This window comes from Oryx dammah, unplaced genomic scaffold, assembly GCF_014754425.2.
Source record: "Oryx dammah isolate SB20612 unplaced genomic scaffold, SCBI_Odam_1.1 HiC_scaffold_12, whole genome shotgun sequence".
NCBI classification, from domain to species: Eukaryota; Metazoa; Chordata; class Mammalia; order Artiodactyla; family Bovidae; genus Oryx; species Oryx dammah.
The window spans coordinates 4,566,298-4,579,191 of NW_024070196.1; positions in this window are offsets into that span (position 1 = coordinate 4,566,298).

The window sequence follows — 12,894 nt, forward strand, 5'->3', positions numbered from 1 at the left end:
GGGCTTATTCTTTTAGGCACCAGTCAATTCCTTGCATTTTATATAAAGAAAAGATAGGATTTTTTAATAGTGAGATTTATTAAAAGGTATAGGTGGGTATATTACTACAATAATCACCCTGTTCCCAGGAAACAGTTCCTGAGGAATCAGAGTGGTAGTGGGCTGGCTACCACCTTGTAGGGAGGCTGGAGACCTGATAAATAGGCTGACAAGGACTCCCTCCCTCGGACACCCTGGAGGATCCTGCTGATGAGCCAGGAAAGCCCCACATCTAATGATAACCAGACAGGCCAAGGAGACACATAGGCACTGTCTGTCTCCATCGAACTCGGGTCTCAGGCCGAAGCTGGAAATGATAGGGGTGGAGGGGGAGGGTCATTTTTCTGACAAATGGAAGGCACTGACTGCACTTTCGGGAAGACCACCATCTGCATAATTGCTGTCACATTTTCAAACTGCAGTTTCACTGATTCAGAATCACCAGGTGGGTGAGCAGATGATGAGTGTAAATGTCTCCCCTGAGAAGGAGGCCGTCCTTACAGCAGTTTCTGCTGTAGCTGCAGAGAGGGCACCCAGGCCGGCTTTGAGGCGAGCAGGAATCTGGGCTGGAACGTGGAGGAAAGAGGGGTGGCGGGCTGCTCACACCTGTGACCTGGCACTTCCAGGTCTGTTTTTCCTCAGAGCACCATGAGAATGTGTCACCTGCATTCCTTTTTTGGAGAAGGCAGTGGCACCCCACTCCAGTACTCTTGCCTGGAAAATCCCATGGATGGAGAAGCCTGGTAGGCTGCAGTCCATGGGGTCGCTAAGAGTCGGACAGGACTGAGCGACTTCCCTTTCACTTTTCACTTTCATGCATTGGACAAGGAAATGGGAACCCACTCCAGTGTTCTTGCCTGGAGAATCCCAGGGACGGGGGAGCCTGGTGGGCTGCCGTCTATGGGGTCACACAGAGTCGGATACAACTGAAGTGACTTAGCAGCAGCAGCAGCATTCCTTTTTTAGGGCCTTGAACTTAATGATGGAGCCACGGGCGCTCTGCCTTCTGTCCCCATCCAGCTGTAGCCCCACCGAGATGCTGCTGTGTGTCCCACACTGGATACAAGGCGGGCACATGGAAGCTCTCCAGTACACATCTGTGTGCTGGAGGAACAATTATGAGCTAACCCAGAATCCCATCAACAGAGACACTGTCCCAGAGACACTGGGAGTGAAAAACTCCTGACAGCTGGGTACCATCAATACCCTCTAGGAAGTGTTTCCAGAGTCAGGCAAAAATCACTGAAATGGGCGGACTTTCCTGGCGGTCCAGTGGTTAAGAATCTACCTTCCAATGCAGGGGACATGGGTTCAATCCCTGGTTGGGGAACTAAGATCCCACATGCCGCAGGGCAACCAGGCCAGCATGTCACAACTACTTAGCCCGGGTGCCACAATGAGAGGAGCAAAGAAGAGCCTGGGCACCGCCACGCAAGCCCCAATGCAGCCAAATAGACAAGTATCACAAAACAAGCGCCTGTGGCTTTAAACAAAAACACTGGAGCGAGAAGAACTCCTCGGTGGTCCACTGGTTAAGACTCTGTTCTTTCACTGCAGAGGATGAGGTGTGGGTTCGATCTGTAGTCAGGAAACTAAAGTCTTGAATGTCACACAATATGGTAAAAAAAAAAAAAAGAAAGAAAATCACCGTAATGGGACAAATTCCCTGGTTTCTAAGGGAAAATAGAAAAGATAAAGGGAAGGAAAGAGGGAAAGAAGGGGAAGGAGGAATGGGAGGAAGGAAAGAAGGAAAAAAGAAAAAGTAAGTTAGTAAAAATAGAGGCATGGGTGGGGGTCTAAGAGAAAAAAATACAAGACAACCGAACGCAATATGCAGGTAAGTTCCATTCTGATTCCACAAACTAAGGATTAAAAAATGCTTTGGTGGACTCCCCCTGGTGATCCAGTGGATAAGAGTCCGCTTGCCAGGGCAAGGGACATGGGTCCCATCCCTGGTCCGAGAAGATTCCCCAAGCCAAAGGGTAACTTCAAAGCCTGTGAGCCACAGCTCCTGAGACTGCGCGCTGAACCACTGAAGCCCGTGTGCCTCGGGTTCGTGCTCTGCAGAGAGAAGCTCGGGGACCACGACTAGAGAGGAACCTCTGCTCACTGCAGCTAGAGAAAGCCCGAACACAGCAATGAAGACCCGGCAGAGCCAAAAACAAATGCCTTTGTGACAACCAGTCTGAAGTATTAGATGATATTAAAATATTATTGTTAATGTGATTAGGTATAATTACATGGTGATTACGATGTTGTTTTTATAAGTCTGTTATTTATACTGAGCATTTATAATTGAAATGACCTACCTGGGATTCACTTTAAAATATATCAGCAAAAAACAAAACTCAAACAGGGGCTCTGTATCCACCTAGAGGGGTGGGATGGGGAGGAAGATGGGAGGGGATTTTAAAAGGGAGGGGATATATGTATTATGGCTGATCCATCTTGAGGTTTGACAGAAAACAGCAAAATTCTGTAAAGCAATTATCCTTCAATAAAAATAAATTAATTTTAAAAATTTATCAGCAAAAACCAAAACAGCAAAAAGTTGGTAGGGAATGGACAAAGCTGACAAAATGTTGTTAATTATCGACACTGGGTTTGAATTCATGTAGGTTCATTGTACTATTCTTTCTACGTTGTGTAGAAAGAAATTTACTTTTTACGTAACTTTGAAACCTTTCAAAAGAAAAACATTTTACAAGCAGAACTCATAATCTCCAACCCCTGAACCAAGATGTACCATCTTTTTTCTGTTAGCTAATTTAATGCATGTTTACTGAAACTCCGCTATGCAAAAAGCACTGAGGTAGGAACTGTAAGGGATACAGAGCTATGTAAAACATGACCAAATATCAAATATGTACAGGGTAAATATCTCTGATGGTTTATATTTGACCACCTGGGCACAGAAAACCCTGACTCTTCGCAGAAGCTGGTTATGCTCATCTGTAGCCAGCAGCCTCCATTCTAAAGCTAGCCACACCCCTTACTAGCCAGGCCATCTTGGACAAGCCACTTACCTGTCCTAAGCCTCTGTTTCCTCATTGATAAAAAGCTATTAATGGTAGGGACCACTTCTTGAGCTGGTTACGAGTGTTAAGTAAGATAATAACAGGCTTAGCCAAGTGTCTGCTTAGGCTATTGATAAAGAGCCAGTGACAACAGCTAGCATCGTGAGCTGGTTAGAGCAGCCTGTTTTTGACCGGTAGCTCTTTGAGCCATCAGGAAAAAGTGCCCTTTTCTCAGGGCCATGAACAAGGGTGAAGGACTTGGCTGGTCTTAGCCCCTTGTGTGGGGCTCAATCTGTACCTCACATGTGGGGCCTCTGAAGATGTCTCCCAGACCCACCCTGGTCCCCATCAAATTTCCCAGAAGGAAGGAAAGCTCCAGAGCTTGCCTGCAACTGAGCTGGTGGAAGAAGGTGCTTAGCACTCAAAACGCAAATGCTTGGTGCTGACCAACTTGTGTTTGGTGGTTGTTGCAGCGGGATAGCTGGGTTGGGGAAAAAAACACCACCCGCAGATGCTTTTACAACCAACTCCCCGCAAACCCACTCTTCTTCCACCACCAGCCTTCACCTCACTGAGCTGGGGTCCTGTTAAACATGCCGTTGCTAGTGCTCAATCCTCCTCATGCATTTTAAACCTGTTTTCATTTCTCCTCAGTGATAGTAACAGAAATAGTGACTAATGTAGATTAATGCTTTATGTAGATTAATTGCTTGTTTCACTGGGAATGAAAGTTACTTTATCACTGGGCCTGATTACACCTTGTTATGTCTCCTCTTTCTTCTTCTTCTCCTTCCCCCCAATCCTTCCCCCGCCTCCACTTTAATGAAAAGGCAAACAGTGTTAGCACCACCAATCAAGCCATTCACTTCAGCATGTATTTTGCTGCATGGTGGATTGAAATGTACCAGCCACATCCCAGCTGCAGGCACCATTAATGCCTCCGCGGTCACACAAACGCGCATCTGTACTGGAGATGCAGATGAAGCTAGAGCCTGCCTGAGGGGATGCCTTTGTGAAGAGACACGTGCCTCATCCGTGCAAAGCACTGGGCTGTAGGGGAGACGTACATGGTTCACGTGCACCGTATTCAGGCATGGATAGATGCCACATGCAGACATTTGGGAGTCAGAAATTCAGATCTATTACAGACTATCTGGAAGGCTGGAGAAATACTTCACAAGGTTGGTGCTTTTGTACTGTTATGACCGAGGATTATAAGGAGCCTTCATTAATATTAACATCTTTACAAATACTATGAGTTAGGGCTATCTTTCTAGTAAAATGCCCTATAAATAAATATACATTTGTATACATCTATGGAGCTTCCCTGGTGGCTCAGACAGTGAAGAATCTGCCTGCAATGCAGGAAACCTGGGTTTGATCCCTGGGTTGGGAAGATCCCCTGCAGAAGGAAACGACAACCCACTCCAGTATTCTTGCCTGGAGAATTCCATGGACAGAGGAGCCTGGCGGGCTATAGTCCGTGGGGTTGCAAAGAGCTGGGCGTGACTGAGCGACTAAGCATACACACACATATACATCTATAAATTTTGGATTACAGCAGAAGAATGACAGATAAAAAATGCTTCCTCAAATAGTCAAATGAAAATAAATTCAAATTCATACACTAAGGTAGATCGTAATAGCACAGAATATTACACAGGGGTTTTTTTTTTTTTTTGGCCACTCCGAGAGGCATGTGAGATCTTAGTTCCCTGAGCAGGGATCAAACCCACACCCCTTGCAGTGGAAGAACAGTCTTAACCACTGAACGACCAGGGAAATCCCACAGAGTTTTTCTTTGAGTAAATTACTAAGACTACTGCCTTCCAGATAACAAGTATAGGGGTAATTTTAAACAGCAAACAAGACATGTTAAAGCTATATTATAGTGTGTGAGTTTGTTTTCTGAGGCATGCCACTCACAATGACACACTTCTTCTAAGAATCTGCCTGAAATATTGGCTCTAACTATGTCAAAATAGCAACCTCTCCACCCTTCAGTGTGGATTTCTTTCTCAAAGAGAACAAAGTGCTTGCAGTGCACAGAATTTATGCCAAAAGAAAATCTTTTAAAGAAGTTTGAGTAAGTGCTAGATTAGAATTGGAAAAACCAATAATTTGGGAATACTGTTTAAAGATTTTTTAACAATGCAATTGAATCAACCACTGTATATCAGTAGACTTTGTAATTTAAGAAACATTATTTTTATATCTTTAAGCCTATTAAACTGATTTTGAGAAAATGGAAAATGAACATTTTAAGATCTTTCAAAGAAGTTCTCTATGGTTTTAATTTCAGTCAATCATGATTCTCCACTAAGTGTATATTAAGGTCATTTTCTTCTAATTTTGTGCTTACCACTGCCAGCCTTTGGTCACTTTTTAGCCATATACATTTTTTCTAGTTTCAAAAGCAATAAGTGTTCTTTGCAAAAATTCACTATCATCCATTATCCTACCACAGATAGATGATCACTAGGCAACTTAGCATCATGTTATATGCTTTCTAGTCAAACATATTATTAAAACAGTGCTTATTAAAACAACATAGTTCACAGTTATTTATCGTTTCTTTCACATCCTACCAATAACATGTCATGGATAACGTCCCTTATGGAACTGTTTGGTTTGATAGGCCCAATTTTCAGTGCATGGTTGCAGAATATGCTGTTTTATGGATGTAGCATAATTTACTTAACCAACCCCCTAATGTGGGTAAAACAATATTATAAACAAATGGGAAAATATCCTTGTACAAACACCTTTTCAAAGCTCTCTTATTTAAAATGCTTTCTTTCACTCCAGTGTTCTTGCCTGGAGAATCCCAGGGATGGGGGAGCCTGGTGGGCTGCCGTCTACGGGTTCGCACAGAGTCGGACACGACTGAAGCATCTTAGCAGCAGCAGCAGCTCGCTATATTTTTGTGTTTTTTTTAATCACCATAGATAAATAAAAAATTAAGTTAGTGACAAAGAAATTGGCAAATAAGCCTTAGAAGGTACATGATTTCATATTTTAGATTTCATTCAAACCCTTCATATTTTCTATGGTTCTGAGCCAAAAAATCTGCAGAAGAGAAATTCTAGGTCGAGGCGTTTAGGGCCACTTTCAGCACTCAGCCTAGGCTTGTTGAGGGACAGACCCCAGGCCTGTCTCCTCCTTGGATTGTGGTGCTGGGGGGTTTGGCCAGGATCTGCCTGCGTCTCTGCCCTCCTGCACTCTCTGGGGGCAGGTGCTCTGCTTCCCTGTCAGATTCTCTGCAGCCCACAGTCACACCTTTCCTAGAGGCAAAAGGAATTCAGCAGCTGAGGACTTGCCCATGATAATTCTAAGTACGGAGTGTACTGGTGAACTGGAAACAAATGACTTGTTAAAAATACTGCATATGAAAAACGAGTAAGGTTTCAAAATAAATATTGTTTCCTTGCCATTTTGTTGGACTGCTTTTGATCCTTTTGTAACACAAAATTTTCATTCAGGGCTTCTTTCCATGTTGCAATTTGCCATTGCATCATCCTCGTGTCATGGTATATTTCTCAATGGGCTATTTGTTTGGAGACTTTTTCCTTTTCTTTTTGCCAAATTCTGTGAACAATGATTTACTTCAGTGGGAAACTCCACACCATCTTTGCAGAAAGATCATGTGTGCGATTGTATTCCTTTGTGCTTTCATTGGTTTGGTTGTACAAGAGAAATCATTTTAAAAATATAAAATCAATAATTTAGGGTAAAGAGAAATAAAGTCTCAACATGCTCTTTTTCCTCCCTGGGCATTGCACTGTTCACCTTTAGCATGGAGTCATGAACTACAGGATTTAGGAAACTTGAGTGAGGTCACATAGCTGGTAACCACTGGAACCAAGATTTGAACCCAAACTTTCTGGCTACGGAGTCCAAATTCTTAATATTCTTCTATGGCTAGTTCCACTACACACACCCAGTCTTGTGGCTAGGGAAGAAGTTAAAAAAATTATCATTCACAAGGAGTATTTAATCTGAGGTCACCAGAGCAACTCCTGGGGGGGTCAGAGCACACCAAACTGAAAGCTGAAGATTAAAATGAAGTCTGTATACTGAATGATAGGCATTCCAGAGTCCATTCTCTTTCATGCTCTCAGAAGGGTGGAAATTAATTGTATCTAGCCAAAGCGTAAGTATTCTTAGGAGATGTAGTCATAGAAGAAACCAAATATTCCCATTAAAGAAAAATCCTTCCCACATTGCCTTTAGGAGTCTCCCAAAGAAAAACTTGGCTCACTGCCAGATCATTCTTCAAAGAAGGTCTGCCAATTACCAAACCCATCACACAAAGCCTGCAATCAAACATTTTAGAGCCTCACTCTTAATGGTGTGTGGACAGCCAAACTTCTCCAAACATGTGAGAACAGTCTGAAACAAACAAACTGAAAAAGTGGAACTCAGAGGCCACAGCAACAATACAAACTATAAAAAGGTTTTTAAAAATCCACTGTATTTAACATCTTCAGAGCCAAACAAGAAGACACTGCACCCACGAAATGACTAGATATTTTCTTAACAATTAAAAAAACAAGAATGACACTTTGGAAACTAAAAATCTAAAAACAAAGATCTCAGTAGCAGGAAAGATAAGAAAATCAGAAGATCAATTTAAGTGGTGTATTGTTCAGCTAAGCAGAGTTCCAGAACAGAAAACAGGAGAAAATGAAATAGAAGGAATTAGTTAAGTGAAAATAAAATACATTTTCTCAGAAATGAAAGGCATGAGTTTTCATATTAAAAAGGGCCAAATAATCAAAATAATTAATGAAAAAAACACTCAAATCATGGCAAATCACTGTGAAAGAGCAGAATACATAGGAAGGAAAAACACTGAAAGAGATGGAGAAAGGGAACAACAAAGGACTTTTCAGTAGCAAGAAAGGGTGGTGGCTGCTGCTGCTAAGTCGCTTCAGTCGTGTCCGACTCTGTGCGACCCCAGAGATGGCAGCCCACCAGGCTCCTCTGTCCCTGGGATTCTCCAGGCAAGAACACTGGAGTGGGTTGCCATTTCCTTCTCCAATGCATGAAAGTGAAAAGAGAAAGTGAAGTCATTCAGCTGTGCCCGACTCTTAGCGACCCCATGGACTGCAGCCCACCAGGCTCCTCCGTCCATGGGATTTTCCAGGCAAGAGTACTGGAGTTGGGTGCCATTGCCTTCTCCGAAGGGTAGTGGAGGAGTCTTCAAAATTCTGGGAAAAATTATTTTCAGATAGGGATTTTATACCCAGCCAGACTATGAAATGACTGGGTAGAATAAAGACATTTTCAGAGATACAAGGACTCAAAATGTACCTTGCATGTACCTTTTCTTTAAAAACCCCTTGAGGAAAAAACAGAATTAAATCAAGAAAGAAAAAGATATTGGGGTCCAGGAAAAGAGAATCCATTGTAGGAGAATTGACAAAAGCAAGTCCCTAAACCACAGCTCACTGGGAGTGGAGAAAAAAACAGAGAACCAAAACAAAACAGAAGCCAGTCCAAACTGGAGTAGAATACAAGCCACGTGACACATCTGCTGGAACAGTTGAAAAAAAAATATTAACAATAGGCTCATAGAAAATCTAGAGAAAAAAGATGAAGTGTTTATTAGCTCTGGGTGAAATGAAATGCAGTATAGAAACTCTGTGGCTTGGGAGTGACAACTTTTATACGGTCATTATAATATAAACAATAATTTAATGAAGACTTGTCCCGTAACTAAGTTGTGGAGAAGGAAAGCAAGAAAACAGAGTATGAGAGAGAAAGCTAAAGTATCATCTCCTGTGGCTGAGAGTCAACAGATGATACCCAAGTTGACCAGTAGACAGTCGCGTGTGTGTATGCAAGACGATCTCAGGAAAAATATATGAGGGGTGAGTGATGTTGGTTGCCTGCAGAGAGGGGATCAGAGAGGTTCAGGAGTAGGGTAAGGAGACTCTTTATTGTTTTTACCCTTTTTCTTTTGAACTATGTTGATATATTACCTTTTGGAATAAAGAAAAATAATTAAAAGAGAAACAGCAGAAAGAGGATCATTTTTTAGAAACAAGACTGTTCAAAGGGATTGTTTTTAAGGAGAACTGGGGGATGAGGGAAAAGGAAGATAAGAGGCTGCTGTATGGGATATAGGTATAAGCTTTAAAAAAAATTCAATTTTATTTTTAAAATTAAGTGCACGTATTTATATAAATAAAAAGTTAAAATAATTTTAGAATATGCGGACCACTATAGAGGTAAACTTGGAGAGGCTAAATAAAACTGGCTACAGTAGGAATTTATGCAGATGTCAACCCTGAGTGAGCAAAATGCTAATGTCCTTAATAAAACTTTTTCCTCTAATCACTCTTTGTCCAAAAAGGTGCAGTAGAAAGTAAATTCGTATGTGAATAACAAAAAGAAATACTACTTAAATCTCAAAGAAAGGACATGTTCCTCAGCTTCTTCACTTTGCAGCACATTTTTAACATGTGATCCCACGACATGAGTTATGATTTTAGAGAATACATAATCTACACATTTCAGAGATCTACAGTAACCACCAAATTGCATGAAAACAACTAAAGAAAGTAGTCTTAAATATGGCTATGTATACTTGGGCATCATAAAGGTTAATTTTTCCAATAGGTCTTGGAAAAGCTGGGTTCTTAACATGCTTTTATGATTCTGACTCCTAAAAAAATACTTACCCCTTAATTTGGAGAGCATGGGACCTGTATCAACCCCTTTAACTCACTTGATTCAGTGGTAACTGATCACTTGGGTCCAAGGGGCCTAAAGAAGGTTCTCTCAGAACCTTGGCATCAGAATCTGATGTCTGTTGGAGCTGCCCCACAGGAAGAAGAGCCCTTTTTATTAGAAGATGTCATTTTAACTGAAGTCTGCAGTGAGAGACCAATGCCTGACATTCCACTCGCTTTACCAGTCCAGAAACTGCAGCTTTTCATTCATTCATTGTGATGGTTAATTCTATGTGTCAACCTGGCCAGGCCAAGAGTGCCCAGATAGCTAGTCAAACATCATTCTGGGTGTTGCTACAACCGTTTTTTTGGATGAGATTAACATTTTAATTGATGGAGTAAAGCACATTGCCCTCCATACTGTCAGTGGGCCTCATCCCATCAGTTGAAGGACCAAATAGAACAAAAAGATGGGCCCTCCTCCAAGTAACAGAGAAATTTCTGGCAGACTGCCTTTGGACTTCATCTGGAATATTGATGCTTCCTGCTTTTACCTAGAACATTGGCTCTCCCTGGGTCGCTAGCCTGCTTCCTCCCTATAGATTGGACTTACTGACCTCCATAATCATGTGAGCCAATTCCAATCAATCAATCAATATCCTACTGGTTGTGTTTCTCTGGAGAACCCTAATACACTCATTCAAACAAATGTTTATTTAGCATATACTGTGTTCCAAGCAACAAGCTAAGGGCCAGGATAAACAGGTAAAACAAATGGTCCTTATCCTTGGAAATTTAGAAATCTGACACTAATTATGACAATAAAAATCTCTCCTAACCAAGTGGCTCAGTGGTAAAGAAGCCATCTGCCAGTGCAGGAGATGTGGGTTTGATTTCTGGGTTAGGAAGATACCGTGGAGGAGGAAAGGGCAACCCACTCTAGTAATCTTGTCCACGGGCTGCGACTACCGAAGCCCTCACACACTAGAATCCCATGGACATAGGAGCCTGGCGGGCTACAATCCATGGGGTGGCAAGGACTCGGACATGACTGCCCAATAGTCAGTCATCCAGGAAACGTGTGGGACCTGCCTTGTAGTGGCTGGTTTATGAGAACTAGATGATTCGAAGAAAACCAGCACTGGTCTCGTCTGTGAGAGCCCTTTGAGCATAAAGAGCGTGAACCATTCACTCATCCAGTTCAGTTCAGTTCAGTTGCTCAGTCGTGTCTGACTCTTTGCGACCGCATGGACTGCAGCACACCAGGCTTCCTTGTCCATTACATTCACTCATTAGAGAGCTCAAATGAAACCCAAACTGGGGAACAGAATATTCCAAAGGATTCTGCTCTGTATCTACTGTACATAGAGTATACTAAAGTCAGGCAGGTCTGAGTCAAACCCCTGCACCTTCTTCTTAGTAGCTGGTAACCTTGGAGAACTGATCCAACCTCTCTGACCTTCCAAGATGAGGACCAAATACCTTCTCATAGGGTTCCTGTTAGGACTCAGTGGGATCACAGGTGCATGGTGACAGGGAGAGCGTCTACTCTCCATCACACATGCTAACCCACGGCGGTTACCTTTTAACTTGCAGCCTTGGCGGGTCTTTGATCCATCTCTGTGCTTGTAAAAGCAGTAGGGAGTGGTTATAAAAATCAGCTTGCAAAGTGTAGGATTACAGTGCTCATTTCAAAATTTTGTGCTGAGCTTTTTGAACAAAAGACCCATGTTAGTTCCAAGTACAACAAAACCTTTGCTACTCAGAAAACTAATGGGTGGGAAGTGGATGCCCAAAGAATCTGGTCAATGAAGAGTTAATTCACATTGGCAAGAAGATGGTATCTGGTCTCTCTCTCCCTCCTGGAGAAACATAAATTCGAATGAAAGAAAAGAAAATGGATGCCTTTACTGTTTGTTAGGCAGAGAACTGGCCCCCAGCCCCCCTCCCCGCTTTGAAAACAAAGCTTGGAATATAATCATCTTCTAGAAATCCCAATATTACCTCACAAAACTGATTTATTTTCCTTTGGGGACGCTAATAACATCAGTGCCTCCCCGCCCTCCACCCCAATTATCTCAGAAATGCTTGTTTCTAGCACCTTGGTGAGCAGGGAGAGTCAGATAACACAGTTTACTCCACTTCAAGATTATGTTTAACAAAGACAAACTCAAAGGAATTAGGGAAAGGAAGGGGGGGAGGAGTAGGGAGCAAAATTTCAGAGAAACATTCCACTCAGAAGAGTTATAAAAACACTTTCAAAACCACAGTGTGAAGATAGCAAGTGACTCACATTCTAAAAATTGCATCAAACAATTCTGGAAAATTATAAAATAGAGATATAACAATGGAAACATATTGCTCATTGCCAAACCAAAAACATAATAGAGTTATAACTTTTACTTAAAAGAGCTAAAAATGAAGGGAACTGGGAAAACATCCAAGAATAGTATACTAGTTGAAATTAGGCAATCCTATATATTTAATAAAACTTTTTGAATATTGAATTTTCACAAGGTTCACCTGTCAAAGAAGTAATTAACAGAGTTTATCACATCATTAAACTCAGAGCTACTGTTAGTTCTCCAGAAAGGCTGGAGGCCAATACAATGCTCACCAGAGAGCACGCAGCTTACTGACAAAGCATCATGGATCAGAGTTTCTCAAAGATTTAGAGGAGTGTATTTACATTCTGGTTAATTTGTTCAAGTATTTTAGGTTTGACTCACAAACACAAAAAGGAAGCGAAAACAAATCCAAGCAGAGGTTCAGATGGTCATATAAGAATCTGTAATAATCTAGTGAGCTTTTCGTATTGTGGTACAAGAAAGCTTCTTTTTCCTAAAAGATTCTACAGTGGTGCCATATTGTTTTGGGAACAAGTTCAAAGTCTTCCTTCCGATATTGAAGTTGGGTAGAGTCTCATCTGACGTTTTTCTTGTTGACGATAATCACTAAAGATTAATTATCTGGGTGCCATGAACCATGCTGGACCCTTTATATCAATTTATTCCTTAAGATACTGCCGTGGCTGTCTCCACTCCTACACGAGGGAACTGAGACTGTAGGTTATGCAAACTGCTCAAGGTCGTACCCCTTTGGGATACAAATCCTGATTATCTGTCCCCAGAGAGAAGGCCTGTTTTCTTTCTCTTTAT